Below are 13,524 nucleotides of genomic sequence, written 5' to 3'. Positions count from 1 at the left end.
AAGTGTAGTTTTGAACTCCATACTAGGAGTACTTCAGAGTTGTGGCATTCTTTGGTCTTTTTTTTCCTATCTTCAAAAAAAAAATTTCAGTAGAATTTAGATAGGTTTTTAACTAAGATAAAATATAATTTTAGCTTTGTTTTCCCCTTTTCATTCTTGATATTACCCTTTCTTTTCTTCAAACCCCACATTATTAACCTCTCTTAAATTACAGCAGGAAACTGGAGAAGAAAGGGAATCCCTTTTTTCCCTCTAAACATCTTTTATCCCTGTTAAAAGTTCAGTGGATATAGGGCTGCCATTCAAAAGCTAAGTTTAAAGTAAATATTTCTGACTAGCTATTGATGGGTAAGAGAGAAACTGGGCAAATTAGTGGATAGAGAACTAATCTCAGATTCAGGATGTTTTAGGTTCACTTTTTGCCTCTTATACATATTAATTGTGTGACTGTGGGCAAATCAGTTAACTTCTCAATGCCCCAGACATAGCTTTGCAGAGCAGGTACCAGACTACATTGGTACAGACATTTATTGACCAGTAGCCCACTCTACCAGTAACATAACAGGTCTGTTCCAAAAAAAGATACATTAGTCAACCAACAAGAAATGGTTGGTGGCCATTGGACTAGAAAGAAGTGGATGAATGTGAGAGGTGCTGTAAAGGTAGCAATGAAAAGATTTGACAACTTTATGGATATATTGGGTGAGAGAGAGAGTGATGCAGTAAGGATGAATCTGGGTTTGAAAACCTGTGTTCACCAGAAGGATGGTGGTATCCTTGATGGGGATAGGGATATTCAGAAGAGAGATAGTTTTGGGAGGAAAGATACAGAGTTCTGTTTTAGATATGTTGAGTCTGAAATGCCAATGAGAGAAATTTAAGTTGAAATGTCCAGTAGGCAGTTGGTGATATGGGACTCCCCTTACCAGTCCATCCGTCACTCAGTTGTCAAATTAATTTTCCTGAAGCACAAGTCTGATCATGTCACCCCCACTACTAGCACTACCATTATCACATTCATTAAATTCAGTGAAACAAGTGGCTCCCTGTTACCTCTAGTTTCCAATATAAAATTCTTTTTGATTTTTTTTTTGGGGGGGAGGCAATTGGGGTTAAATGACTTGCCCAGGGTCACACAGCTAGTAAGTGTCAAGTGTCTGAAGCCGGATTTGAACTCAGGTACTCCTGAATCCAGGACTAGTGCTCTATCCACTGCGCCACCTAGTTGCCCCCTTTTTGACTTTTAAAGCCCTTCCTATCATTTCAGTCTTATCATCTTATTCCTTTCCTTATTTTCTGCAATCCATTGACCTCCTTCCTCTTCCTCACATAGGACATTTCATCTTCCATCTCTGAACATTTTCACTGGCTGTCTCCTATTCCTGAAATTCTTTCCCTCATGCCCATCTAAAGTTCCAATTCCTGCAAGAAACCTTTCCTGGATACCCTTTAATGCTAGTGCCTTCCCTTTGAGATTACCACATGTTTATGCAGTCTATTTCTTTTGTTTTCATGTTGTCTCCGTAAAGCCTAAAATTGTAGCTGTGATGTTTAAAATCTAATGTGTGGTCGCCTCACCTGACCCCAGTGTTGGGGAGAAATTAGCTAAGATTTACTGATCAATTCAGCAAGAGTTTAGGCTTTTAAATATTTATTAAAGTGTATTAGAAGGTAGTAAAGAGAGAGAGATTGAGAACAGATTCCTTATAGCATGGAAAATCCTAGTTTAAATCTATTCGGTATAGCCAGAGAGAAAAACCTTCTTTTCCTAGCAGCCCACGTGAAGTCCTACCACCGAAGTCTGGATGCAAGGTCCTCCTTCTTCGTGGCTTCTCCCAGAAGCCCTCTGTGAAACAGGTAGCAGGGCCATCCACACACACACACACAGAGTTCCAAGCTAATTGGCTGGTAGCTTTGATTGACATGACCCACAGGTGTTAGACACAACTTCCGTACACCAGTCAGACTTTCGAAACCCCAGGAAGGTCACTTCCAGACGCCAAGTCACATGGTTTCTTTTCAGGCCTGATTCTCACAATGTCCCTCTCAACAGGGGGTGTTCCAATTCTCACATCTCCCTTGCCAGATAGTGAATTTCTCAATAGCAGGGACTACTTTTGTTTTTGTTTTACCTTTGTTACCAGGGTTTAATGCAGCGCTATAGTAGTTGCTTAATAAATTCTTGTTGACTGGAGACCATGACTGTATATATATAGAGCTGGAAATCATCTTTGTACAGATAATAAATCCATTGGAGCTGTTGATGTCACCAAGAGTATATGAAGAGGAAAGGAGAGTTCTTAGGACATAGCTTTGACAAGAGGAGTAGGAGATGAGGCACAGCTAGTTACTGTCCCTTTGCCACAGTTCCCAAAATAAGCTGAGTAATTATGATAGACTGGAATAAGGGAACCCAGGAAGTCTAACTTTTGAGTTCTTCTTTACCTCTAATAATACAAAGAAAAATAGAACTAAAGAAAGGATTCTGGTCAAATTTAATTTATGAGGAAAGTGGTTGGTCCAAGTGGTCAGTCAGCAATCATTTTGTTAAGTACCTGCTATGAGCCAGGAAGTGTGGTAGTCTTTAGTGTTAGAAATATGAAAGCCCTATAGTTCCTGCCTTCAAGAGCTTACATTCTACTAGAATGGTCAAGACTAAAAAGAAACTGTACCTAGACACCTCAAACAATTATACTATTCAATTCCCACATAAATTTGCCTAGAAAAAGTTTTATAGGTGGTGAAACTACTTAATCATTTAGCTATCTCATCCCACATCAACTTAAACTTTTGTCCCTAGACTTCCCAGGTATTTCTAATACCTGGTTATGTGGCACCAACTGAACTGTCATTTGATTAAAATGACAGGGCCTACTCCTAGTCTTTGCCCTTTTTTCTGTTACCGGGATCTTGTATACAGTTAATGAAGTATTCCTCTCTACCCTTCTTGCCTGAATAAATTGTAAATGTCAAATTTTATTTTAAATGTTTTAACATACATATTCAAATAGTTATTGCTTATAATTACCAAAAGGATTTCTTCATTATGTAAATTGATAGACTTATGAAAGTATCTGCTATGTAGGATTTTTTATTCAAATAGAATCTTTTTTATCTACATCAGCAAACAGTGTATATGAGCAGTTGGCCAGGACGTGGAAAATAATAGTTGTGTCATTAGAATGGGGCGTTTATAATTGTGCTTGTTAAAATAGGATTCTACCTATTTAAGAAAATATATGAAATTAGCATAACAAAATTGGAGATTTACTTCTAGATTGAAAATCAAATTTGAAAAAAATACTCTGGTATTCACCTAAAGCACATTACTTCATGCTTCTTTTTGCATTATTTTAAGTAGTGGCTAAGATGCTTTATCTAGTGCTGTTAATAGCAACATCTGGATTTACAAACATTACATTTAAGTTGCTTAGATTTGTATACATTTTGAGAGTTTGGGATGAAAGCAGTTCAGGAAGCAAGAAAACAAAATAGTAGAACCAAGAGAAGATTGGATTAAAATGCTTATTTTATTCTGTTTACTACTGCTATTGTAAGGATGTGGGGCAGGGTAGAGCAGCTGTGATAATATGGAATTACAAACATTATCACAACTTAGAGGATACTTTAATGGAGAGATAGGAAAAAAATGTCACAATCAGTAGTAACCCATTTCCCCTATATGTTAATTGTCACCAAGGAGGTCTTGATGTCTGGGTTTGTTATAAGGCTTTGATGCAGAGAAGCTACCCCTCCCTCTCCCCCTAAAAAGTTTAATTCCATCAAACCAAACAATGCATAGTAGTACCAAATTAAAGTGTGTTAACTTTGTGAATTATGAATCATTTAAAAAGCATTAAATTTGAATTTTGTAGGTGAATTGAGAGGTGTAGCATTTTCTAAATTGTAAACATTACTACCCGTATATTAGCTGATGTATATGAGAAATAGTTTTAAGCTGTTCATTTCTTTGGAAAGAAATAGACATAATTATTGCAAGGTTAGATTTTAAGTGACTAATTCTCAGTGAACTGTGCTAAGGGAAAAGTATCTATAGGTGTTATTATGCTGGCAATTTCTTAATGCTATAATTTATCTGTTTTTTTATTTAATTGGGAGATTGAGTATTAGCTATAGCTTTAGTTTACATAAGACATTATACCAATAAAGATGGAGCCTCTCACTTTGAAAAGCTTCATTCTTACTTTTACAATATATGACTTTGACACTTAGATATTTAAATAAAGTTTAAGTAGATGCAGAACACAACCATTTTCTTACTCTTTTTGTTTTTTCTGTATCTGATAGAAATGAAAAAAAAAGTCTGCATGAGTTTAATCCTCTGATATTTTGCACTTTTTGTTATTGTTTTGAGTCATGTCTCTAGTGAGGCAGAAGTAACAACCAACAGCAACAAGGTATAGTGGATAAAAAGCTTGCCCTGGAGTCTGGAAGACAGGGTTGGTATCCTTTCTCTGACTCATGCTTACTGTATGATCTCAGAGCAAGTTACTCTAGAATAGTACTGTCAGACTCAAGTAGAAACAAATCTCTATGGGCCTCACATTGACTTAGAAAACCATAGATTAATATTATCAATGTTTTATTTTATATTTATTTTGTTAAGCATTTACCAATTACATTTTAATCTGGTTTGGGGGCTTTGAGTTTGACACTTCTGCCTTAGACTACCTTCTAAGATTAAATTCAGAGCAGGTTCCCGTCTTCATTGTTAGAGCCAGTTTTCTCATCTAGAACTCCCTATATTAGTAAATTTCAGGTTTTTTCCATTACATGTCCATAATTCTATTTAGTATTTTTTTCTTGGAAAATTGGGTATGCTTCATTTGTAATGGTAATTATGGAAGTTATAGGGGGCAGCTAGGTGGCGCAGTGGATAGAGCACCGGCCCTGGATTCAGGAGGACCTGAGTTCAAATCCGGCCTCAGACACTTAACAATTACTAGCTGTGTGACCCTAGGCAAGTCACTTAACCCCAATTGCCTCACCCAAAAAAAAAATTATGGAAGTTATCAAATACCTCTGAAAATATTTTCCAAAGCATCTTTGAACACTCAGTATGTAATGAGCTAGGTAAAACTTTGTTAAAAAATAAAAGATAATAGCCTACAATATTAAGAGCTACCTTTGTTTTGTCAGTCTTATATTCTTTTCCTTTACATTGGGTAAAAAAGAAAAAATCTTTAAGGCTCTCCCCACTCCACTTCATCCGCTACTAAACCATCAAATTGATTTTCTTAGAACTTGGGTCTGACCATGTTACCAACACTCAGTAAACTCTAGTGGTTTCCTATTATTTCTAGGTTCAAATAAAAAAATCATCCTATTGACTCTTTTTTTTGGGGGGGGGGTGAGGCAATTGGGGTTAAGTGACTTGCCCAGGGTTACACAGCTAGTAAGTATCAAGTGTCTGAAGCCGGATTTGAACTCAGGTCCTCCTGACTCCAGGGCCGGTGCTCCTAGCTGCCCCCCTATTGACTCTTAAAGACCCTTATAACCTAATTCCTTCCTACCTTTCTATTTGTTTTTATACCTTACTCTTTCCATATTCCCTTTACACTGAAGCTGGCTCCCTTGCTATTCCTCAAACACCATTTTCACTGGTTGTCCCCTAGCCCTCTAATGCTTATTCTCTTCATCTCTACCTTCTGACTTCCTTCAAGTCTCAGTTAAAATTCTGCCTAATGCAAGAATCCTTTCCTGGTCTTCCTTAACTATAGTGCTTTCTCTCTGCTGATATTCTCTAACTTATTTCTCCAATTTATGCTCTTACTTCTTGTCTACTTCTTGCCTCTTCCTGTGAATTCTGTGAGAGCAAGGACTATTTTATGTTTTTTTGTGTGTGTACCCAACATTTATGGTAGTGCTTAGCACATAGTAACATAGTAAGAACTTAATAAATGTTAGTTGACTTATTCAATTGCAACTTCCTTTCTCTTTCCAATAATTAAGTATATATTTTTTTAAAACCTTCTGGGTTTTGAATTTTTTTTACAATGTTTTCAAAATATTTGCATGCTATTCCTAACATGCAGGAATATACTACTGAATTTAATATATTGGTTATGTAACTTAATTTTTATAATAAATTTTCACAATACCCTTGATTGTGATAAATTTAAAATTTTCAAAAATGGCAAAAAAAAAATACTTTTGAGAAGCAAGCAATTCCAAATATAGAAATCACATTTGTTTTTCATGAAAATTTCTGTTCTTATTTGAGGAAACATTTTATAGTGGAAAGAGCACTAACTGGATTTAAAGAATATCAGTTCAAATCTTTTTTTTTTTAAATTCTATTGTATTTTTATTTTGTCAATTGTGTCCCAGTTACATTTTTAATTGGTTCAGGCCATTGTGAATTTTGTGGGGCCTTTTGAGACTGCAAGTTTGACACCTTTTTTGCATTTTGAAAAATACAAATAGCTTTAAACACTAAATATCATTTTTAGAGCAACTTTTAAACTAAACATCAAATTTCAAATTTATTATTTTATACCTTCTTTAGTATCTTAGCTCTCATTTTTTGGGGGGGGGATGAGGCATTTAGGGTTAAGTGACTTGCCCAAGGTCACACAGCTAGTAAGTATCAAGTGTCTGAGGCCTCCTTTGAACTCATATCCTCCTGACTTCAGGGCCAGTGCTCTATCCACTGCACCACCTAGCTGCTAAGCTCTCATTCTTTTTAGTTTCCTTTTGTCTCTATAGCTTCAAGTCAATTCAGCAAGCATTTATTAAGCACCTATTATGTTCTAGGCACTGTGCTAAGGTAGGGGATACAAAGGAAAGCAAAAAGGCAGTCTTTGCTCTCAAGGAATTTACTAGGAAAAAGCTTCTTAAACTGTGGATCACTAATCCACATGGGTCTGAATGGAGGGGGTAGCAAAAATTTGGCAGCAGTAACAGGTTATGTATACTTATTTTATATACCTATATACCAAAGGTTGAATAAAAATTTCTTGGGCAAAAAGGGGTCGCAAGGGTCTTTTCTCTGTATTGGGAAAAGATATAAAAAAAACTATGTATAAAAAAGATATGTGCAAAGAGTAAAATCCTTGGCACTTCTCCTGAGTTTAATTAAACATTTGTTAAACACATCGTTGCTGGGTACGGACAGCCTTAACACTTAACACTCCCTAGCTCTATAATAACTGCATTAGGAGTCAGTCTTGCAATGATTTCTATATCTGGCCTTTTTATTTTTTATTCTTTTTTTAAAACAAATTTATTTTATTTTCAATTCACAGAACAAAACAAACATTTTCATAACACAGTACAATTAACAACAGATGATTACACATGAAACTTTAAATCTACCTTGTACAACTTGCTATTCCCTCCAAATATGCAACAGTTATCATGTAATTTTTTTTCCTTTTTTTCTCCCCTCACCCCTCCCCTGCTACCATTAGACACAGATATATATGTAAAATTTTTCTATATATACTAATATTTATCAGTTCTTTCTTTGGATGCAGATAGCATCTTTCGTCATATGTCCTTTATTCCTAATTTGTGTATTTATTATGGTCAAAATGGCTTAGTCACTCAAAGTCATTCTTTTTAAAAAATAGTATTTTATTTTTTTACAATTACATGTAAAGAGGGCAGCTAAGTGGTGCAGTAGATAGAGCACTGGCCCTGGAGTCAGGAGGACCTGAGTTCAAATTCGGCCTCAGACACTTAACACTTACTAGCTGTGTGACCTTGGGCAAATCACTTAACCCTCATTGCCCAACCAAACAAAACAAAACAATTACATGTAAAGATAATTTTCAACATTCATTTTTTGAAAGATTTTGAATTCTAAATTTCTCTCCCTTCTCCCTTCCCCCTTCTCATGATGCAGTGTATTATAGATTATACATGTACAATAACGTAAAACATATATCCATATAAGTCATGTTGGGAAAGAAGAAACAGAACAAAAGGGAAAAACCACCAAAAAAAGACATTAAAAAAAAGTTAAAATAATGTGCTTCAAGTTTTTACTCTGAATGTGAATAGCATTTTCCATCATGAGTCTTTTGGAATTGTCTTGGATTATTGTATTGTGAGAAGAGCTAAGTCAGTCATAGTTGAATATCACACAGTATTACTGTAACTGTGTACAGTGTTGTAGTTCTGTTCAGTTCACTCAGCATCAGTTCATGTAAGTCTTTCCAAGTTTTTCTGAAATCTACCTGCTCATTATTTCTCTATTACATTTATATACTATAACTTGTTTAGCCATTCCCCAATTGATGGGCATCTCTTTAATTTCCACTTCTTTGCTACCACAAAAAGAGCTGCTATAAATATTTTTGTACATGTAAGTCCTTTTCCCATTTTTATGATCTCTTTGGGATATAGATCTAGTAGTGATATTGCTGGATCAGAGGGTCTGCAGAGGTTGATTACCCATTGGGCATAGTTCCAAATTGCTCTCCAGAATGTTTGGATCAGTTCACTCCTCCACCAACAATGCATTAGGGTTCTAATTTTCCCACATCTTCACCAAAATTTATCTTTTTCCTTTTCTGTCATATTAGCCAATCTGATAGGTATGAAGTGGTACCTCAGACTTCTTGTAATTTGCATTTCTAAAATCAATAGTGACTTAGAGCATTTTTTGTTTTCTTTTTTTGGTGAGGCAATTGGGTTTAAGTGACTTGCCCAGGGTCACACAGCTAGTAAGTGTCTGAGGCCTGATTTGAACTCAGGTCCTCCTGACTCCAGGGCTGGTGCTCTATCCACTGCGCCACCTAGCTGCTTCTAGAGTATTTTTTAATATGACTTGTTAATATGAATATATGGATCACCTGTATTTGATGGAGGTACCTTATCCAAAAATATTTTTTATGAAACCCTAGACTAATATAGGAGCAAAATGTCCTTCAGCTGAACTCCAAACTGAATCCAGATAGCTAGCAGATAAAAGACCCTACCTAGTGACTTTTCCCTCAGGATAGTAAGTCCCTATCTTATGGACATCTGGGTGTCCTCATCCTTGCCAAACCCTTTTTTTTGGAATCCTGTAATCTTATCATGATGCTTTAGTATTTCCTCCATACTTGTTACAACTGAAATTGTTAAACTGCCTTTGCTTCTGTATTATAGTATTGAAATTGACAACACCCTATAATCAGTGGACAAAAATGGGGAGTCTCTGCATGATCATATGTTATATATTTCTTCTTGGGACAAAATATTAAATTGTTATTAGGTTTTTCCTATCCATTCTCTGATCTGGTTTCTGTGAGGTACCTGCTTCTGGTAAGAGAGGCAGAAATAGCCCTCTCTAATCTGGGTGAACAAATTGTAGGAGATTTATTGATGTCTCTGACCTGTTTATTATCATGTAGGAGGATGAGTACAAAAATTATATTTAATGTTCAACAGATTTTAGATAGATTTGATTTCTTCATCTGAAAACTCCATGTTTATATCTTTTGACTATTGCTCAGTTGGGGAATGACTTGTATTCCTATAAATTTGACTCAGTTTTTAATTTAATTTTAATTTTTTTGTGGGACAGTGAGGGTTAAATGACTTGCCCAGGGTCACATAGCAAGTGGCTGGGGCTGGATTTGAACTCAGGTCCTCCTGAATCTAGGGCCAGTGCTTTATCCACTGTACCACCTAGCTGCCTCCTCAGTTTTTTATATACTTGAGAAATGAGGCCTTTATCAGAGACACTTGCTGTAAAAATTGTTCCTCAGATTTCTGCTTTCCTTCTCATATTGGTTGCATTAATTTTGTTTGCGCAAAAGCTTTTTAGTTAAACATATTCAAAATGATCCATTTTGCATTTCATAATGCTCTCTATTCAAAGTCATTCTTAAAACAATATTGTTGTTACTATATACAACATTTTCTTGGTTTTTCCTCACTTTGCTCTTCATCATTTTGATCAAGTCTTTCTATGCCTTTCTAAGAGCTCATCATTTCTTATAGCATACAACCATTCACAGCAACTTATTTACCCTCTCCTTTTATATGATCCCTATTGCCTTATCTTCTTTCTCTCCGCCGCACTCCTACTCCCCCACTTCGCCCACGCCTCCAAGTCCCCTCATCATCTCTCCCCCTGTTTCAATCTACATGTCCTCCAAAAGTCTCTCCTATCCTCTCCCCCCAGCAAATCCCAATCCACATACTCCTCTAATAGTCCCTCTACTATCCTGTCCCCCAGTTTTCTCACCTCTTCACGTGTTCCTTCCAGATGTACATGTTGTTTCCTCTTCAACCCACATGAGAGTGAGGTTCCAACATTATCAGCCCTCCACCCCAGCCTGCTTCCTCTGTATTTTTTCAAGAAAATTTCTCAGTCCAACAAAGAAAAAGAAACAGTGAAGTCTCCAAGCCGAAAGGAAATAGGTTTATTGAAAGAGGGATCCTGTCTCACAATAAATCTGGTCTCAGGTCTAGGACCCAAAGACCCTGAGCCTAAGGATCTGCAGGGTTTTATTAACCCCTACAGGTCTATAAAGTGTGTGTGTGTGTATACACACATACATACACATACTATTTTTAGATACACAACATAATCAAAATAGAGCATATCTGCAAGAAAAACCACTTAACACAATCAAAGTAGTTCACATCTAAAGAAGGAGTCACAAAACACATGCAAAGTAGTACATATTTGTGTAAGAAGAGCCACAACCAGGTGCTGCCACAATTGAGGTATGTGGTTCTGTATGTGGTCCTACCAACTTCAGTAGGTGACTATTCCTGAATCACCTGATTAGTCTGTCTGGCTTGGGAGTTAGTATTCTTGGTGGTTGACCTTTAAGCTGATGTGGATTTAACTGATAGTGTTGTGGTTGCAGAACTATTTCAATGTGTTATGTATGTGGCCCTACTAACATCTCTCTTACTTACTTCAAGGGGCAGCTAGGTGGTACAATAGATAAAGCACTGGCCTTGAATTCAGGAGGACCTGAGTTCAAATGCGGCCTCAGATACTTGACGCTTACTAGCTGTGTGACCCTGGGCAAGTCACTTAACCCCTATTGCTCCACAAAAAAAACAAAAACAAAAACAAATCAAAAAAACAATAGAAAGGGAAGTAGAGAAATCCCTAATGAAATGGGAAGAATTATCTTACTCTATTATTAATTATTATTGACTTAAGCTACTAATAAAAATATATAAAAATGTTAAATCACAATTTTTAGTCAATATACTGATTATTATCATAGTTAAATCACTTATCTAACGGGTTGGGGGAAACCTCACTCACATTTTCATTTTTATAAAATATAATTTTACATTAATATAATTTTTGAATTGTTTATAATGTAATTGTTTTCTTTTACCTTTTCAATTTTGTTTAATAGAATCATGCCATTGTAGGCAACTCAGCCCCAACCTTTCTTTTAATGATAACAGTTTTAAGAATACTGTAAGAATACTGATAATATTTTTTCATTTATAAAAAGTAAACAATTTGATCCTAATGAGTGCCTTATAGTCTTTAATGTTTTTCTTATATTTCTTCTGGATTTTTTCTATTGAATTCTGTTTTTTTTTTTATTACAAATGCCTAAAAGTCTTTAAGTTTGTCACATGTCTGGGTTTTTTTTTTTTCCATTCAGGATTATACTCAATAGCTGTTCAAATCTTGTTGATATAACCTGTGTTACCTTAGGCAAGCCTTTCTAGCTCTTGAGCTATGGTCCCTATAAAGTACTTGTTGTGGTCCTTTAAAGCCCTGTGTGAGGCAGTGGAAAGACAAAAATAAAATTAATTCATGTATATTGTAATCATACAACTTTAGAGATTTTAAAGTCATCAAATTGATTATATTATGTCAAATAAAAGTGAATTTTCTTCAACTGGAGCTCCGTTGCCTTTTGATAGACAAGCGATGGTAGTATTTCATATTTATGGAGAAAGTAGGAGGAAGAAGCATTTATTAAGTGCCTACCATGTGCCAGGTACTTTGCTAAGCACTTTACAAATGTCTCATTTGATCCCCAGAACAAGTTGGTGCTATTATTATCCTTGTTCTACAGTAGAAGAAATTGAGGCAAAGGTTAAGTGACTAGCCTAAGGTCACACAACTAGTACCTAGTTTGGACTAACAGAAACTGAATTTCAACTCAGATCTTCCTGACTCCATGCACAGAACTACTGCACCATCTAACTGCCTCATCTTAGAAAGTAATGGTACCTTTGGTCAACAGAAACACAAAATCAAGTTGATTTCAGGATGGAAGTGATGATCTAACTCAAAGTCTTATTTTCTTTGACCTCATACTATTGACAAAGACACCAATTCTATAATTTAAAAAAATTTAAATGTTCTTTTATACTTAAAAGACTTAGAATAATAAGGTGATAACTAGCATTTATATAGTGTTTTAAGGTTTGCAGAGTACTTTACATATATTAAATCATTTTAATTAATTCATAGAAGTTTCTTCTACTGAAGCAGACAAAGTTCTCCTGTGTCTTAGTAAAACGTTTACTAAGCTGCCCAGTGCTCACCCACCACCCCATGCCTGAGTTAAAAAAAAAAAAATTCTTCATCAAGTAGCTAACTCTTCTGAACGTTTTGGGCCTGGGCAACATCACAGGACCCATGATCAAAGCCTTTGTACTTTGGGTTGGAACTAAAGAAAATGTTTATGATATTTCCAATAGGAACTTCTCTAATTGGCAGAACCTTCCTTTATAGAGAAGATGGAATTTGATCTTATGGAATGGGTTTTGGGTTTACTTTTTGAGAATTAGGCAAGGATTTATGATGATTTATCTTACACACTATAGCCATGTCCCATTTCATTAAATTATTACATTTATGTTTCACAACTTAGCCATTTTCAAATCAGTAATATCAACTTTGTTCCAGCTTCTTTGTTACTACAGATAGTACTGCTATAAATATTTTGAGATATATAAGGCCATTCTTTTTGTCATTGACCTCCTTGGAGTATATGCTTAGGTATGGAATCTACATCAAAGGATATTGGCATTTTATTCATTTTCTCCACATAATTCCATTTTATAGTACATTGGCATGCCAGTCTTTCCACGGTCTCTCCAACTTTTATTTTTCCAATTCTTTTGAGAACTGTTTGGTAATATACTTTGAGCATTTATCTATTGGAGAATGGCTTTTGATGTTATATATTTCTCTTAGTTGTCTACATAACAGACCCTTATCAGATAGATCCCCAGTTCATTTTCTTCCCTTCTCCTAGTTGCATTAATTTTATTCATGTAAAACTTAGAATTTTGTGTTAAAAATACTTTTATCTTTTGTAATTGTTTCTAACCTTTGGTTAAGAATTCACCCCTTAACTCTGTAGTTCAGAAAAGCATATGATATGCTTCTCTTCTAATTTTTTTAATGGTATGATCTTTAATAGTCAAGACACAGATCCATTTTGCATTTCTTGTGGTGTGTTATTAGTTGTTAGTCCAAATATAGTTTCTGCCAGATCACTTTTCATTTTTCCCAATAATTCTTGTCAGTTTTACCCTTGAAATTCTAGACCAGAATCTAGAAAT

General features: G+C 35.4%; 1 protein-coding gene across 3 annotated transcripts in view; it reads left to right on the top strand.

Moving 5' to 3' along the window:
- SOCS6 (suppressor of cytokine signaling 6) overlaps nt 1-13,524 on the top strand; it is a 70,956-nt gene that overhangs the window by 48,704 nt on the left and 8,728 nt on the right. The window lies entirely within an intron of this gene.

This window comes from Dromiciops gliroides, chromosome 1 (genome assembly GCF_019393635.1).
Source record: "Dromiciops gliroides isolate mDroGli1 chromosome 1, mDroGli1.pri, whole genome shotgun sequence".
In the NCBI taxonomy this organism is placed as follows: Eukaryota; Metazoa; Chordata; class Mammalia; order Microbiotheria; family Microbiotheriidae; genus Dromiciops; species Dromiciops gliroides.
The sequence above is the reverse complement of the archived record's forward strand: the minus strand, read 5'-3'. Positions and strand labels throughout refer to the sequence as shown.